This window comes from Somniosus microcephalus, chromosome 26, assembly GCF_052327205.1.
Source record: "Somniosus microcephalus isolate GS21.2 chromosome 26, FLI_Smic_1.0, whole genome shotgun sequence".
Lineage (NCBI taxonomy): Eukaryota > Metazoa > Chordata > Chondrichthyes > Squaliformes > Somniosidae > Somniosus > Somniosus microcephalus.
Genome location: NC_141012.1, coordinates 22,289,057 through 22,305,357, shown reverse-complemented (window position 1 = coordinate 22,305,357; position 16,301 = coordinate 22,289,057). Strand labels below are relative to the sequence as shown.

General features: G+C 44.0%; 1 protein-coding gene across 1 annotated transcript in view; it reads right to left on the bottom strand.

The window, feature by feature from the left end:
• zbtb44 (zinc finger and BTB domain containing 44) overlaps positions 1-16,301 on the bottom strand; it is a 49,908-nt gene that overhangs the window by 13,977 nt on the left and 19,630 nt on the right. The gene's annotated exons all lie outside the window — the stretch shown is intronic.

Genomic DNA, 16,301 nt, shown 5'->3' with positions numbered 1-16,301 from the left:
AAATATGCCTTAAATGCTGCTGTATTTATCCCAGCCCGAGGGTACCCTGGATACGGAACGATCAAAAACACAATGAAAGATGATGCTGGCGTTCCATGTTAATTAGCACTGCCAGCCAACATCTGCATTACCAGGAAATGCTATATCTGATACAATGTGCTCCTGGACAGCTTCTGCAAAACAAAGTTTATACTTGATGCTCAGCCATGAGAGATAATGGCAACGGCTGTGTGTCACATTTTTGACACCTGTTAAACTGGAAATATATTCCCTTTTGTCCTTCAATAGATTCATAATTTGGTTAGCTATAATTCAAAAGTTACTGGGCCATTCAAAATTTCACACTTGGAGAATTGGCTCGACAGAATTCTGTAAGGAAAGTCAGAAACAGCAGCTATGGTTTTAATTTAAAAATTCAAATTCCCTGAACTAGCTACAATTTAATAAAAGAAATTCCATCAATATAGCGCTACTTAACCTCCAGATGTCCCAAAGCACGTCACTTTTGTAATGTAGTCACCGTTAAAGGGAAATATGGCGGCCGATTTTCATATAACAAAGATTCACAAACAGCAACATAATCGGTCATACGTCGTGCTTTCGTGGCATGGGTTGCGGGACAGGTGTTGGCCAAGACACCAGGAGAATTCCCTGGTAGTCTTTGAAGAGTACCACGATATCTTTTACATCCACCTGAGAAAGCAGATGGGACCTCGGCTTAATGTCTCATCTGAAAGACAGCACCTCTGACAGTGCAGTTTTTGCCCAGTACTGCACAAAACTGTCAGCCTAGATTATATGCTATCTGGGGTAGGGTTTGAACCCATGACCTTCTGATTCGGGCGAGAATTCGATCATGAAGGCTGACGCTTGAAAAGATATACAATATAACAACACTTTATAGCTATGCGGGGTGGAGCGTGCGTTCAGAAATCAATAAAATGCTATTTATCTAAATTTCAGATTAATTCTTGCTAATTCTCCAACCCAAGATAAGTTTCAACTTTTCATAAACAGAAATCAATCTACTAGAGACCAGAAAAGATCACTGGATGAATATTGCAGCCGCACCAACCAAAGCCAGCTCTCGATGTTGAACAGGAATCAACATCTGGTATGAGAAATAATGCCAATCTCCATTCAATGTTAAGAAATGGCAAAAGATGTATCTGCTATCTACTTCCTTACAGGAGATGGGACATATGACATGGCAAATAACCTTTGGCGAGCTTTCACACTGTATGAAGTAGAATCACATCTCTCAAAGGTTTCTTTTTGAAAAGTGGAGAGGAAGCATTGAGCAGAGTACATTCAAGACGGAGATCGATAGATTTTTGAGCACTAAGGGAATCAAGGGATATGGAGGGAAAGTGGAGTTGTTCTAGATGTTCAGCCACAATCTTACTGAATGGTGGAGCAGGCTCGAGGGGCCGTATGGCCTACTCCTGCTCCTTATAGAGTCATAGAGTCATAGAGTAATACAGCACGGATAGAGGCCCTTCGGCCCATCGTGTCCGCGCCGGCCATCAAGCCCTGTCTAATCTAATCCCATATTCCAGCATTTGGCCCGTAGCCTTGTATGCTATGGCATTTCAAGTGCACATCCAAATGCTTCTTAAATGTTGTGAGGGTTTCTGCCTCCACAACCCTTTCAGGCAGTGAGTTCCAGACTCCAACCACCCTCTGGGTGAAAAAGTTCTTTCTCAAATCCCCTCTAAACCTCCCGCCCTTTACCTTGAATCTATGCCCCCTAGTTATTGACCCCTCTACTAAGGGAAAAAGCTCCTCAGCATCCATCCTATCTATGCCCCTCATAATTTTGTACACCTCAATCATGTCCCCCCTCAGCCTCCTCAGCTCCAAGGAAAACAAACCCAACCTGCCCAGTCTCTCTTCATAGCTGAAGCGCTCCAGCCCTGGTAACATCCTGGTGAACCTCCTCTGCACCCTCTCTAACGCGATCACATCCTTCCTGTAGTGTGGCGACCAGAACTGCACACAATATTCCAGCTGTGGCCTAACCAGTGTTTTATACAGCTCCATCATAACCTCCTTGCTCTTATATTCAATGCCTCGGCTAATGAAGGCAAGTATCCCATATGCCTTTTTTACCACCTTATCCACCTGTTCCGCCGCCTTCAGGGATCTGTGTACTTGCACACCCAGATCCCTCTGACCCTTCGTCTTGCCTAGGGTCTTTCCATTCATTGTGTATTCCTTTGCCTTGTTAGTCCCCCCAAAGTGCATCACCTCGCACTTTTCCGGGTTAAATTCCATTTGCCACTGTTCCGCCCATCTGACCAACCCATCTATATCGTCCTGCAGACTGAGGCTACCCTCCTCGCTATTTACCACCCTACCAATTTTTGTATCATCCGCGAACTTACTGATCATACCCTTTACATTCATATCCAAGTCATTAATGTAGACCACAAACAGCAAGGGACCCAGCACCGATCCCTGTGGTACCCCACTGGCCACAGGCTTCCAGTCACAAAAACAACCTTCGACCATCACCCTCTGCCTTCTGCCACTAAGCCAGTTTTGTATCCAATGTGCCAAGGCACCCTGGATTCCATGGGCTCTTACCTTCTTGACCAGTCTCCTGTGCGGGACTTTATCGAAGGCCTTACTGAAATCCATGTATACCACATCCACTGCGTTACCCTCATCCACACACCTAGTCACCCCCTCAAAAAATTCAATCAAATTAGTCAGACATGATCTTCCCTTGACAAAGCCATGTTGACTATCCCTGATTAATCCTTGCCTCTCCAAGTGGAGACAAATTTTGTCCCTCAGGATTTTTTCCAATAATTTTCCTACCACTGATGTTAGGCTCACTGGCCTGTAGTTCCCCGGTTTTTCCCTACTACCCTTCTTGAATAATGGTACTACATTAGCGGTTCTCCAGTCCTCTGGCACATCCCCTCTGGCCAGAGAGGTCCTGAATATATGTGTTAGAGCCCCCGCAATCTCCTCCTTTGCCTCACACAGCAGCCTGGGATACATTTCATCCGGGCCTGGGGATTTATCCATTTTTAGGCCAGCTAAAACCGCCAATACCTCCCCCCGCTCGATGTTAATATGTTCGAGCATATCACAGTCCCCCCGCCCTATTTCTATGTCTACATCGTCCTTCTCCATAGTGAAAACAGATGCAAAAAATTCATTCAGAACCCCTCCTACATCTTCCGGCTCCACACACAGATTGCCACTTTTGTCCCTAATGGGCCCTATTTTTTCCCTAGTTATCCTCTTACCCTTAATATACTTATAAAACATCTTCGGATTTTCCTTTATTTTGCTTGCCAGTGTTATTTCATGGCCCCTCCTTGATCTCCTAATTTCTTTTTTAAGTATCCCCCTGCACTTTTTGTACTCCTCTAGGGCTTCCTCCGTCTTTAGCCTTTTGTATCTACCAAAAGCCCTCCTTTTTTTCCTAATCCATTCTCGTATATCCCCTGACATCCAAGGTTCCCTGTGGTTTTTGGAACCACCCTTGACCTTTACGGGAACATGTTGCCATTGTATGATCTCAATCTCCCTTCTGAAAGCCTCCCATTGCTCCGATGCGGATTTTCCTACAAGTAGCTGATCCCAGTCCATTTTGGCCAGATCCTGCCTTATCCTATTAAAATCGGCCTTCCCCCAATTTAGAACCTTTATTTCCGGCCCATCCCTGTCCTTTTCCATGGCCACCTTAAATCTTACCATATTATGGTCACTATCACCAAAGTGCTCACCTACTAGCACTTTTTCCACTTGGCCGGCCACATTCCCTAGAATTAGGTCCAGTACCGCCCCCTCTCTTGTAGGACTTTCTACATGCTGGCTCAAAAAGCTCTCCTGGATGCACTTTAAGAATTCTACACCCTCTGAGCTTTTCACACTCTGACTATCCCAGTTAATATTGGGGAAGTTGAAATCCCCCATTATTATTACCCTATTATTTGCACATTTCTCTGAGATTTGCCTACATATCTGTTCCTCTATCTCCCCCTGACTGTTTGGAGGCCTATAGTACACTCCCAGCAAAGTGCTTGCCCCCTTTTTGTTTTTAAGCTCCACCCATATGGCCTCATTAGAGGACCCTGCTAATATATCATCCCTCCTTACTGCAGTAATTGACTCCTTAATTAATATTGCGACACCCCCTCCTCTTATACCTCCCCCTCTGTCTCGCCTGAAGATTCTGTACCCCGGAATATTGAGCTGCCAGTCTTGCCCTTCCCTCAACCATGTCTCCGTGATAGCAACAATATCATACTCCCATGTGTTTATCAACACCTTCAGTTCATCCACCTTATTCGCAAGACTCCTTGCATTAAAATAGATGCCATCCAGCCTTGCCCTTATATATTTGCCCTGTCTACCAAGCTGACTTGTTTTTTTCTCTATAATTGGCAGCACATCCCCCCCTATTTCAGCTCCCCTCTGTATCCCATCCCCCTGCCAAGTTAGTTTAAACCCCCCCCAACAGTGCTAGCAAACCTCCCCGCAAGGATATTTGTCCCGCTCTGGTTCAGGTGTAACCCGTCCGACTTGTACAAGTCCCACCTTTCCCAGAAGCAGGCCCAGTGATCCAGGAAAGTAAAACCCTCCCCCCTACACCAACTCTTTAGCCACGCATTCATCTGCTCTATCCTCCCATTCCTATACTTACTAGCACGTGGCACTGGGAGTAATCCAGAGATTACAACCTTTGAGGTCCTGCTCTTTAATCTGTTACCTAGCTCCCTAAATTCTTGATGCAGGACCTCATCCCTCTTTTTACCTATGTCGTTGGTACCAATGTGGACCACAACCATTGCCTGTTCACCCTCCCCCTCCAGGAAGTGTCAGTAGCGATTTCCCCACTAACCATGCACAATGCGACCCTGCCTTTGAAGAGATGCATTTTTCTTGCTCTCTTGCCCCAGTTAGTCAATAGATAAATGATGCATTCTACAAAAAAAAGAGTATCACCTTGCACAGAATGGCATACTTATTTATGCTCATGCTGGATTCAAAAGAACCAAGTAGTGCTGCTAGTTGCCTGTGTGACTGAATTATCCAAGAGTTTTCAGACATTTAAAACAGAGGGAAATCCACCCAACTAAAATAACAGGCGACATTATAAAATCAACATAGTTTTGGCACCTCAGTTGGAAAGATCAATTTGCACTTTGCCTTCACTTCTGCAGTTGGCAAAAAAACACTGGTGTTTACATTGTTAAATCGACGCTGGAGTTCTCTTCAGCCAGTTATAGTAAAGATTTTGGCCTATGGATATAATAAAAGATTTTCATATCCTTATTACCCCATAATTATGCTTTATGTTGATAAAAACCAAAACAAAACGTTTAACCTAAACTACACTTGGAGCATTCCAAAAATGCATTCAATTTTTAAAAATAGTTTGTTTAACTCTATTCATTCCTCTCCCCAAAACTCTACAGTTATGAAGTGCCACCCACAGAGCTCACAGCAGAAATCCAAAATGAAACCTGTAACTAGCTTTTCCAAACAAAATGGATGTTGGCTCTAATCTCCAGATGTGTAGCACAATAATACGGAGCTGAAGTGCGAGCCGTGCAGAAAAATGGAAGAAGTTCAATTCAGGAAGCTATTGCAATTTCTAAATGGATTTGAAATGAAGTTTTTGGTGGCAGTAGAGCTACTTAATTTGCCAAGTGCTAGATCTTCAGTTTTAAGGAGTCCATATAAACCTGTATATTTATAACGTGTATTTTTTTAAATCTACTGAAACATCTCATAGCATGCTATTTACAGCAACACTATAAAAATGGAAACATTAGTATTTGCAGTGGTGAGAATAGGAATAAATTCAACTCTAAAAACTTAACAGGAAATGACATGTACGGAAATGATAGGAGGAAATTCTGGCTTTAAAAAGGCTCTTAACGGGAACAAAGAGTACTTTAAGTGAGGTTCAACCAGATTTGAATGCATTGCACAGTGGGAAAAATAACATGCTTTAAAAAGATGGCACACACTAACACAATGCCAAACAAATTTAAGGCAGCTACATAGAATGATACAGCACAGGAGGCCATTTGGCCCATCGTGTCTATGCCGGCTCTTTGGTGGAGCTATCCAATTAGTCCCACACCCCTGCCCTTTCCCCATTGCCCCGTAATTTTTTTCCCCTTCAAGTATTTAACCAATTTCCTTTTGCAAATTACTATTGAATCTACTTCGACCACCCTTTCAGGCAGTGCATTCCAGATCACAGCTCACTATGTAATGTTTCCACATGTTGCCTCTGGTTCTTTTGCCAATCACCTTAAATCTGTGTCTCTGCATACAGACCCCACTGCCATTGGAAACAGTTTCTTAATTACGCTATCAAAACAGTTCATAATTTTGAACACCTCCATCAAATTTCCTCTTAACCTTCTCTGCTCGAAGATCAACCCCAGCTTCTCCACATAACTGAAGTCCCTCATCCCTGGTACCATTCTAGTAAATCTCTTCTGCACCCTCTCCAAAGCCTTGACGTCCTTCCTAAAGTGTGGTGCCCAGAATTGGACACAATTCCAGCTGAAGCCTAACTCGTGTTTTATAAAGCTTTAGCATTTGCTTTTGTACTCTATTCCTCTATTAATAAAGCCAAGGATCTCATATGCATTTTAAAATAGCCTTCTCCACTTGTCTTGCAATCTTCAAATATTTGTCCACATACACCCTCAGGTCTCTCTGTATCTGCACCCCCTTTAAAATTGTACTCTTTAGTTTGTAATGCCTCTCTCCTTTCTTCCTACCAAAATGCATCACCAGTTACCTGTGTTAAATTTCATCTGCCATGCCTCTGCCCATTTCACCAGTCTATGTCCTCCTGAAGTCTGCTATTCTCCTCACTGTTTACTACATTTCCAAGTTTTGTCTCAACTGCAAACTTTGAAATTATGCCCTGTATATCCAAGTCCAGGCTATTAATGGGCCAGAACTTCAGGTCCCCACGGATGAGTACGCACTGGGTCCTCACGCGTAGGCCCACCGAAAGTGCCGGTTTTGTGCATGCACTGCACATGCGCGGGAAACTGGAACTTCCGTTCCCTTAAAGGGGTTCACAGGTTGAACGCGTGCGCCGGAGAGGCAGCGCGTACGCCTGGAACTTCTGGTTTGTTTTTTTTGCAGGTTTCTCCGGGAGGGTAAGTCTCCAGCAGCTATGCTTGTAAAAAACAGTCGAAAGGCCTGCTTTCAACAAGGTAAGTGGCGAATTAAGTTAAATTAAAACATTTTTTCCCCACAGGTTTATTATTTTAAAATACTTTAAAGAAAGTTTATTTTTAGCCCCGCTAGAAAATTTTAATTGTTTAAAAAAGTTATTTTATGTAATTTATAGTTATTTTAAAAATGTGATTTAAAAATAAATTTTTTGAAGTTTTAGTGATGTTTTGGGGCTGAATTGTGTTCATAGATTTGACAGGTCTTCCTGTCAAATCTATGAATACAGATTCCCTGCTACCATTGGCGCTCCACGGCCCACGTGATCACAGGGGACGCTTCAAACTAACTGCGCCCCTGGGATACGCAAGCACTGCGCGCCGGCAGTTGGAGCAGGCCCAGGATCGGAATCCCACACGGGCCCACAGCACAACGGCCAGCGCGCTAGGTAAGTGCAGGTCGGAGGCTTGCACCTGCGGGAAGCCTCCGACTCGAATTTCTGGGCCAATATATATCAAAAAGAGCAGCAGTCCTATTACTGACCCCTAGGGAACACTTCCCTTCAGTCTGAAAAACAACTGTTCACCACTACTCTCTGCTTTCTGTCTCTTAGCCAATTTTGTATCCACACTGCCACTGTCCCTTTAATCCCACGGGCTTTAATTTTGCCAACAAGTTTTGACATTTTTACTAGGAAGTCCCAGTTGTCTTTTGGGGATGGGGGGGGGGGGGGGGGAAAAGAGAGTGCGCCTATTTAGGCCACTACACAAGATGCTTCTTATTGTACTTAAGTCTTTAGCTATATTTTCCTGTGCACTTCACTCAATGCAATAGGGACACACCTATCTACCGGGGTACTTTCTATCTTAATGCTTTCCACAAAATTCAATAACTAGATGCGGTCATGGGTTATGTTAGCAGAATTACTGGAAAACCCATCCTATTGTTAAATATAAAAAAAGTGGATATCGTTGCGATCTGCATTCAAATTCAGCACACATTCCTAATGGGTGCAGGTCCACACTACAAACCACTCAATTTGGCACTAAAATAGGAATCTCATTCAGAGGACAAAGTTGCTCATCAGGGGAAATATTACATTTATACTAGTGCAATAGAGGATGCTCCTTTGAAGCTTTTGTTTGGGGATGGAACAAAGTAAGAGGGGTAAAGGACAGACAGTTGGGTAGAATAGAGGGAGCTTTAGGTACAGGCTGCAGGTATTGGAGCCATCAAGTACAGGAAACTTTGTGTTATCCGGAGGCTAAATGTCCGGCAAGCTCGAGCCACCGGCAAAAATCAGGAGCCGTTTTGTTAGGGTTTTTTTTTCTTCTCGTGACTTTTTTTCCCCCAACAGTCAGGCTCTGCAAAGTCTCTGTAGCTTAGCAACAGCTTCGGAGAGACTAGAAGCTGTTGCTAAGCAACAGTGTTTGTTGTCAGATACGGAGATGAAAAGCTCCGTATGCTTCAACATTAACGCTGGTGTGTCCGGCAGTTCTGAGGGAACGGCAACAGCTCGGTCCCGTCGGTGCCAGATAGCACAAAGTTTCCTGTAGAAAGAAAGAATTTCACTCAAAAGATCATTAAAATGCAATTATATATCTAACTGATTTTAGAATCAAAAACCTTATTCTTCAGAATTTTTCAAACTTTGGACGTTAATTGCAACATTTCTTTTTTGATTAAATTTTGATGACCCAATGGAAGGGAGGGAAGAAATGAGTATTCTGTGAAAGTATTTTTTTTTCTCAACTCAAAATAAGCTATGCTGTTTAAAGTGTTAACTCTTTCAATGGTTTACTGGTATTTGGCTATCTGTAATTAAGGTGGAGTGGGTGGGACAACTTCCTTTTTAATACTGGATTAAATTGTCATTGTAAATCTTAATTAAACCACCAGTTTTTTGCAATCTTCAACAGTTTAATTGATACAGAAAAATAGCAACAGAAACTTGGGTTAAATGCAATTAAAGTGTTTTGTTCAAATTCAGCATAATTTTATTACATTTCTGCAATCTGCTTCCAGACCTCCAAAAGCTTTTGCCAAAGCTCCACACAGAAGACTATTAGTTAAGCTCAAAGCTGTAGGGATCGAAGGTAAATCTTGGGAATGGATAAAAATTTGGTGAATGGTAGGAAACAAATGTTTACATCAGAGGAGGGGAAAAGGCAGCGTGTGTATGTGTGTGGGGGTAGGGAGCGTGTACAGAGTGGAGTGTCGCAGTGACAAGTGTTGGGATCACCATTAATGTACATCAAATACTTGGATTCAGAACTCAATGCAAGTTGACGAAATTTGCAGATGATACCAAACTAGGAGAGCAGCAGACTCCGAGGGAGGACCTCGGAAATTTTAGTTAGCACATGAAATTTATCGTGTTCAAATGTGAAGCACTGCACATAGGAAGGAAAAATCAGCAACATACACTCAATGAATGGTGTTGAAATACCTAAAGATAAAGTTGAAAGAAACCCAGAGTCTTAGAAAAATCAATGCTCAAAATGTCCAACTAACATAGAACAATTTACATCAGAATGTTAAATGATATAACCAAATCAGTAGTAGAATATAGGTCGACAGTCATGATCAAATTTTACAACGCTATGGTCGAACCTTGTGTCTGTGTCCAGTTCTCACCACAGACACAAGGGAGAGATTCAAGGGCTGGACACAGTGCAGAGAGAGAGACATTCGGCTGATCCGCAGTGTCAAAGATCGGAGTTATGAGAAAAGACAGGAGATATTTGGGCTTTTCAGCCTTGAAGGAGACATCCGAGAAGTGATGTGAGGTATACAAGTTAGTAAACTGTATGGGAAAGTTTAAATGCAGAAAATTACTTAACCCTAAACTGGTGTACTGGACAAGGAATTACAAGTTTCAAACTAGTAAAATGCAAATTTTTAATATCAGGAAGCACTTCATATAGAATGATCAAAACATGGAATGCACTCCCAGATAGAAAAGTGTTGGTGAAAACCCTGGAATCATTTAAGAAACAATTAGAAACATAGGAATTGCTAGGCGAGAAGAAAAAGTTCATCTAGTTCACCTGCTGCCATCCTGGTAGTCACATGATACGATAATGAAGTTACAGGAAACTGTTATATCCGGCACCAACGGGACCGAGCTGTTGCTGATCTATCAAAACGACCGGACATACCAGCGTTAATGTTGAAGCATACGGAGGTTTTCATCTCCGTATCTGACAACAAACACTGTTGCTTAGCAACAGCTTCTAAACAGTCGGCCCGTACCTTGGAAGCGTCTCTGTAGTTTAGCAACAGCTTCAGAGAGACTTTCCAGAGCCTGACTGTTGGAAAAAAAAGCCACGAGAAGAAAAAAACCCTGACAAAACGGCTCCTGATTTCTGCCGGTAGATCGAGGTTTCCGGACATACAACCTCTGGATAAACCAAAGTTTCCTGTACTGACTAATCACAGTATAATCTACAACAGGCCCAGAAATGACACGAGGAAAACCCCAGTGGTGGAGCGCTTTGGAAACCACAGGTCCAAAGTCACCTTTTCCCACCCAAGCATGTTACACTTACTTAATTTAATGTCTCAATTTACTCATATTACTGTATCCCAAAATGCTATTTTATCTGAAAATAATCTATGTACAGGTAATTTATACTTGAATGCATTCCAACTGTTTCCACCATCATCCTAGGGAGTCTGTTCCATAGATTGACCACTCACTCAATTAAATATCGAGTCTGCAGATTAGTTTCGAGTTTACCCCGCTTCAAGCGCAGGCCGTGTCCTCTGGTTCTACTGCTCTGGATTAGGAGAAGTACCATGTCGTAGTCTACGTTATCCACTCACTTTAGAATCCTAAAGACAGCAATTAGATCACCTCTCAACTTTCTCTATTCCAGCGACAACATGCCCAATTCAAATAATCACTTCTTATAATCCAATCCTTCCATCCCCGCAACCATCGGATTGCTCTCTTCTGTATCCTTTCGATAGCTGGAATATCTTATTTGTACTGTGGTGACCATAACTGTAAACAGTATTCTAAGTGAGGTTACACCAATCATTGATAAAGTGGCAGGATTACCTCACTATTCCAGCACAATATTTATCCTTTTAATACATCCCAACATCCGATTTGCTTTAATCACTGCCACTGAGGATTGTTGCGATAGCGTCAACTTATTGTCAATCAGGATGCCCAGATCATTAATTTTCTATGCACTTTATTTTCTTTCCATTTAAATAATACAGGTAGACTACCCTTTATCCGAACTTCCGAAAACCGAAACCCTCTAAAAACCGAAGGTTTTTTCGTTCAGCGTAAGTCCAGCGTAAGTCGTGCGCACAACCCCCCGCGGACCCCCCCCCGCCGGCCCCGACGACTTATGGCGAGCGTCAGCGTAAGTCGTGCGCACGACCCCCCGCGGACCCCCCCCGCCGGCGCCGACCGTAAGTCGGTCGGGGTCGGCGGGGGTCGACGCCGGCGGGGGTCCGCGGGGGAGTCGGGGCCGGCGGGGGTTCGTGCGCACGACCCCCTGCCGACCCACCTTCCGAAATCCGAAATTCTCCGAAAACCAAAACACGGCTGGTCCCGAGGTTTTCGGATAAAGGATAGTCTACCTGTAATCCCTTCTCTACATTGAATACCAAAGTACATTCAAATCATCCTGCAGCTTATCCTGTTCAGCTTTGGAGTCTACAACATTTATTAGTTTTGTATTAGCTTCAAATTTAGCCACTGTGCTGGTGACTCCTAGCTCCAGATCATTTATAAAGATATTAAACAAAAGAGATCCCAAAACAGAGCTCTGTGGACCCCACTGGCAACATTATGCAAGGCTGATGACAACCGCTGTACTACTACCCTCTGGGTTCCATCAGTCAACCAATTGCGTATCCATTTTAAAATAGCCCCACTGATTCCCGCTTTCTCTATTTTCAATACCAGGCTTTCCAGAAGAACTGTATCAAAGAATTTACTGAAATCCAAGTACGCAACATCCACTGCCTTACCCCAATCAAGCTCCTTTGCCACACCGTCAAAGAAAAGTGAAGAAAATTAGCCAGCCATTCAGGTGTTCTGACTGGGCTATGATGCCCCTCATGGTTGAACAGGCTACCCTCACCTTGGACTGGATTTTGCCAGCCCTGGGGAGGCGGGACTGCCGAGAAAATGGCAGAATTTGGGGGCGGGTGCCCAACCCGCCCCCATGCCATCTTGCCAGGAGGCGGGTAGCCAAATCGTGCCGGGTCCCGCCTCGAGGCGGGAAGGGGATTAATGCCAATTAACTGCCTGTTAACAGGTAGTTAACAGGCAGTTTTTTTGGCTAATCCCTATTTTGAGCCCTGAAGTGTGGGCTTCCCGACGGCTCTGAACCTCGCCAAGGTCAGCGAGGCGGGCCGTCGGTCTGCGGGGTTCGGAGGGGCCGAGATGTCCGGTGTGCAGGTGAGTAATGGGTGCATGTGTGCAGAGGTAAGTGTGTGAGGTGTGTAAAGTGTTTTAATAAGTTTTACTTACCTTTACTTCTTCCTGCAGGCTTCCTCCCTTCAGGTCTCGGGAGTCCCTCAGCTCACCGGCACAGAAAGCAGAATGGCCGCTGAACTGTCAAAAGCTGCAGCATTCTGCTTTCTGGTCAGGAAGGCTTTCTAATTGAATCTTGAGTAAAGACTCAACTTAGAAGACAGATTGTCAGTGTTTGACAGCTTCACAGAGCTGTCAAACGATGACATTTCATCTGTCAAAAGCTCTTGACAGATGAAACGGCACTCGCTGACGTCACCTGTAACTGGCTTTCCCTTAATTGGCCTGCTGAGCCCGCTTAACAAGGTCAATCAAGGGAAAATAGCGTGGATTGGTCACAAGTCAATGGAGGCGGGACTAAAACCCAACAAGTGGGAGCCCTGCCTCCAAAAGCTTCCCATTGACAAAATCCAGCCCTCTGTCGAGGTTGCACACATGCATAGAACTATAAACTGTTCAATGGGCTGGATTAGTTCCAGAGTCCATAAAGTTTCACACAAAATAAGGGAACCCATGAAATTGATAATGTTTTACATTGATTATAGAAGATTATGAGATTCATTAATAAATTTCCAGAGTATCCAACTTCATGAACTCCAGACAAAAGTGCACATAAAGAATGGCCTCATGGGAAAGCTGCTGGTATCCACAGAAACTGTACTCCAGCACAAATCACTGGCTGGTGGAGAGAAAGGCAGGTGGAGAGAAAGGCAGATAAATTGTGGGAAAAAGATTGTCAAAAAGATATAAAACCAATACAGGTCGAACCCCGGTAATCCGGCACCCGACGGTCCGGCACCTTCAGTGGTCCGGCACGAATTGAAACCGGCGGTCTTTAGTTTGCGGAGCAGCCGCTCGGCGGCGCCACCGTTTCCCGCGATATAAACAAACATGGTTTACATGTGCGATCGTCACTCCCAGTGGTCTGTGCTTATTTCTAGCTATTATTTACCCTTCAATATGGCACCTAAGAGGTCAAGAGGTGGTGATAGTGGTGGTAATCGTGTGAAGCGTAAGCATGTGTCATTAACTCTATTGGAAAAGGTTGATTTATTGAAAAAACTGGACAGCGGAACATCAGTAAGAGCCTTGTGCGATCAGTACAGTGTCGGCTCATCTACTGTATACAATATTAAAAAAGAGAGATAAAATTAGCAAGTTCTTTGCTGACAAAGTAAAAAGGTAATCAAATCACGTAAGACATTAAAGGAAGGTAAGCAAACTATTGTGTAGAGTGCTCTCATGCAGTGGTTTCGGCAGTTTCGCAGTGTGGAGTCAGGCAGTATTTCTGGAGAAGTGATTATAGCACAGGCTAAAATATTCCACAGAGAATTGAACATTCAGGATGAATGTGAATATTTACAGGGCTGGCTGCATAGGTTTAAAAATAGGCACAGCATTAGTCTTTATCGTGTGCGTGGTGAGAAAACAAGTGCAGACACAGAAGCAGCCACGGTATATGTGGACGAATTTGCCAGGTATGTTGCAGCTGAGAAATGATCACCTGAACAAGTGTATAATGCGGACGAAACCGCTCTGTATTGGAAGTGCATGCCGAGGAAAACGTTGGCTATGGACACGGAGGAGGCACCATCCGGTTTGAAGGATTCGAAGGAGAGTGTTACTGTACTTGGCTGCAGTAATGCTGCTGGAACTCATAGGTGCAAACTGTTCGTGATTGGAAAGAGTGTTAACCCACGTGCGTTTAAAGGTGTTAAAATCTTCCCAGTCATTTATCGGGGGAATAAGAAAGGATGGATGACAACTGCATTTTTTCTTGAGTGGTATGAGAAGCATTTTGTGCCAAAGGCACGAGCACATTGCAAAAGTGTTGGCCTTGACCCAAATTGTAAATTAGTCTTGGTTCTGGACAATTGTTCCGCCCACCCTAAGGCTAAAAATCTTATTAAAAGGTAACAGTACAGGTATCTATTTACCCCCAAACTGTACATCTATTATTCAGCCATGCGATCAAGGAATCTTACGATCAATGAAAGCAAAGTATAGGTCTGAATGAATGCACCGCATATTACTGGCCGTTCATGGAGGGAAGCACCTGACAGAAGTTCTTAAAGATTTCAACATGAAGGATATGGTATGGTCACTAGCTCGTGCCTGGGAAAAGGTAACTCCAGACACTAAAACATGGGTGGCAGAATCTGTGGCCAGCTCGTAGGTTTGACAATGGTAATGATGAAGCCGATTTCATTGGGTTTTGCATTTCGGAGGAAGCACAAATTATTTCAGAGTTAATGGATTATGCCAAGGATTTGTCCAACCCTGCAGTATTGGAGATGACGGACAATTTGGAGGAGGATGACTTACATGATTGGGTGGGTGTCGACCATAATGTACCTGTTGTAAACCAGATGACAGATGAAGAAATTGTTAGAATGGTACAGAATCAGAATAATGAACATGTAGAAGTATGTGATGATGGTGATGAGGATGACATTGAGGAAAGGTATTCTATTGACAAATGTATTCAGTTAGCAACAGATCTGATAAAAGGATTAGAACGGAACTTCATCTCGGAACAACAGGTCATGAATATTTACATGGTCCAAGAAGCGCTTAAAGGAAAAACCGAAATACATGCGACAGACAAGCCTTCAAGACTGGTTTACCACTACGAAGGAAGTCACCAAGAGTCAACGCCCTATAGGGAGCATCGATAATCCGGTCGCCTCTACCTCGTCTGACCCAGATGACCCATCAGCTGATAGCCCAGAAGAAACCCCAGAAAAAACTACAATGAAGAAATCCCTGATGTAACTCAGATATAAGTTGACTTGAACTTATCTGACCATTTTTTGTAAGTGGAAATAAAGCTGTATTCACGGTAATTAAATGATTGTTTTTTATTTAATCCTTACCTGTATTGTGTTTATACTGTATGCTTTATCTACTTCTTTCAAGTTTTCCAGTTATTTCTAGTACAGTAAACTGTGATGCAGTTTCAGTGAAGGGTGGGCGAGCGCCGAAGGAGTCGGGCGTTTGGGTTGTACCTAATATTGTTATTTTAGGTGTTCGGAATTTTCAATGGTCCGGCACCGGCCTGGTCCCGAGGGTGCCGGATTACCGGGGTCCAACCTGTACTGTAGTATGGTGCTGTAGTGGATTGGAGTATCTACAAATATCCACATAGCATTGCGGAAGGTAGCTTTCATCCCCAGATTGTATCTTCCTGCAGCTGAAATTGGCATTCAGTAAACGGGAGACTAGGGGGGAAAAGCTGAGTCACGCCCCCTTTGGGGCACTAACTTCGCCGGGGCGCTACTTTTAGCGTCCTGAAAAAATTAGCACCCCCGCAGCCGAAATTCATCGGTAGCACCCCAAGATGTAAGCGGGGCACTACTGGAAGCGCCCCGCCTCCCTCTTGGGGCGCTGAGTGAATATCACAGTGCTACGTGCCGCAGTACTGCAGGCCATTCCTCCCCTTCTTAAAGGGGAGGGGCCTTGCACAGCGCGACCCGGGGCCCAGCCGGGCCACTTGGGATTGGAGTGCTGGCAAAAGAGCCCTTACGGAGCGCAGCCAGCACTCCGCAGGGGGCTGGTCAGGAGGCCGGAGACGGCAACCGGGGGGGAAAGAGAAGATGTTGGCAGGCAGCTAGCAACAAAAAAT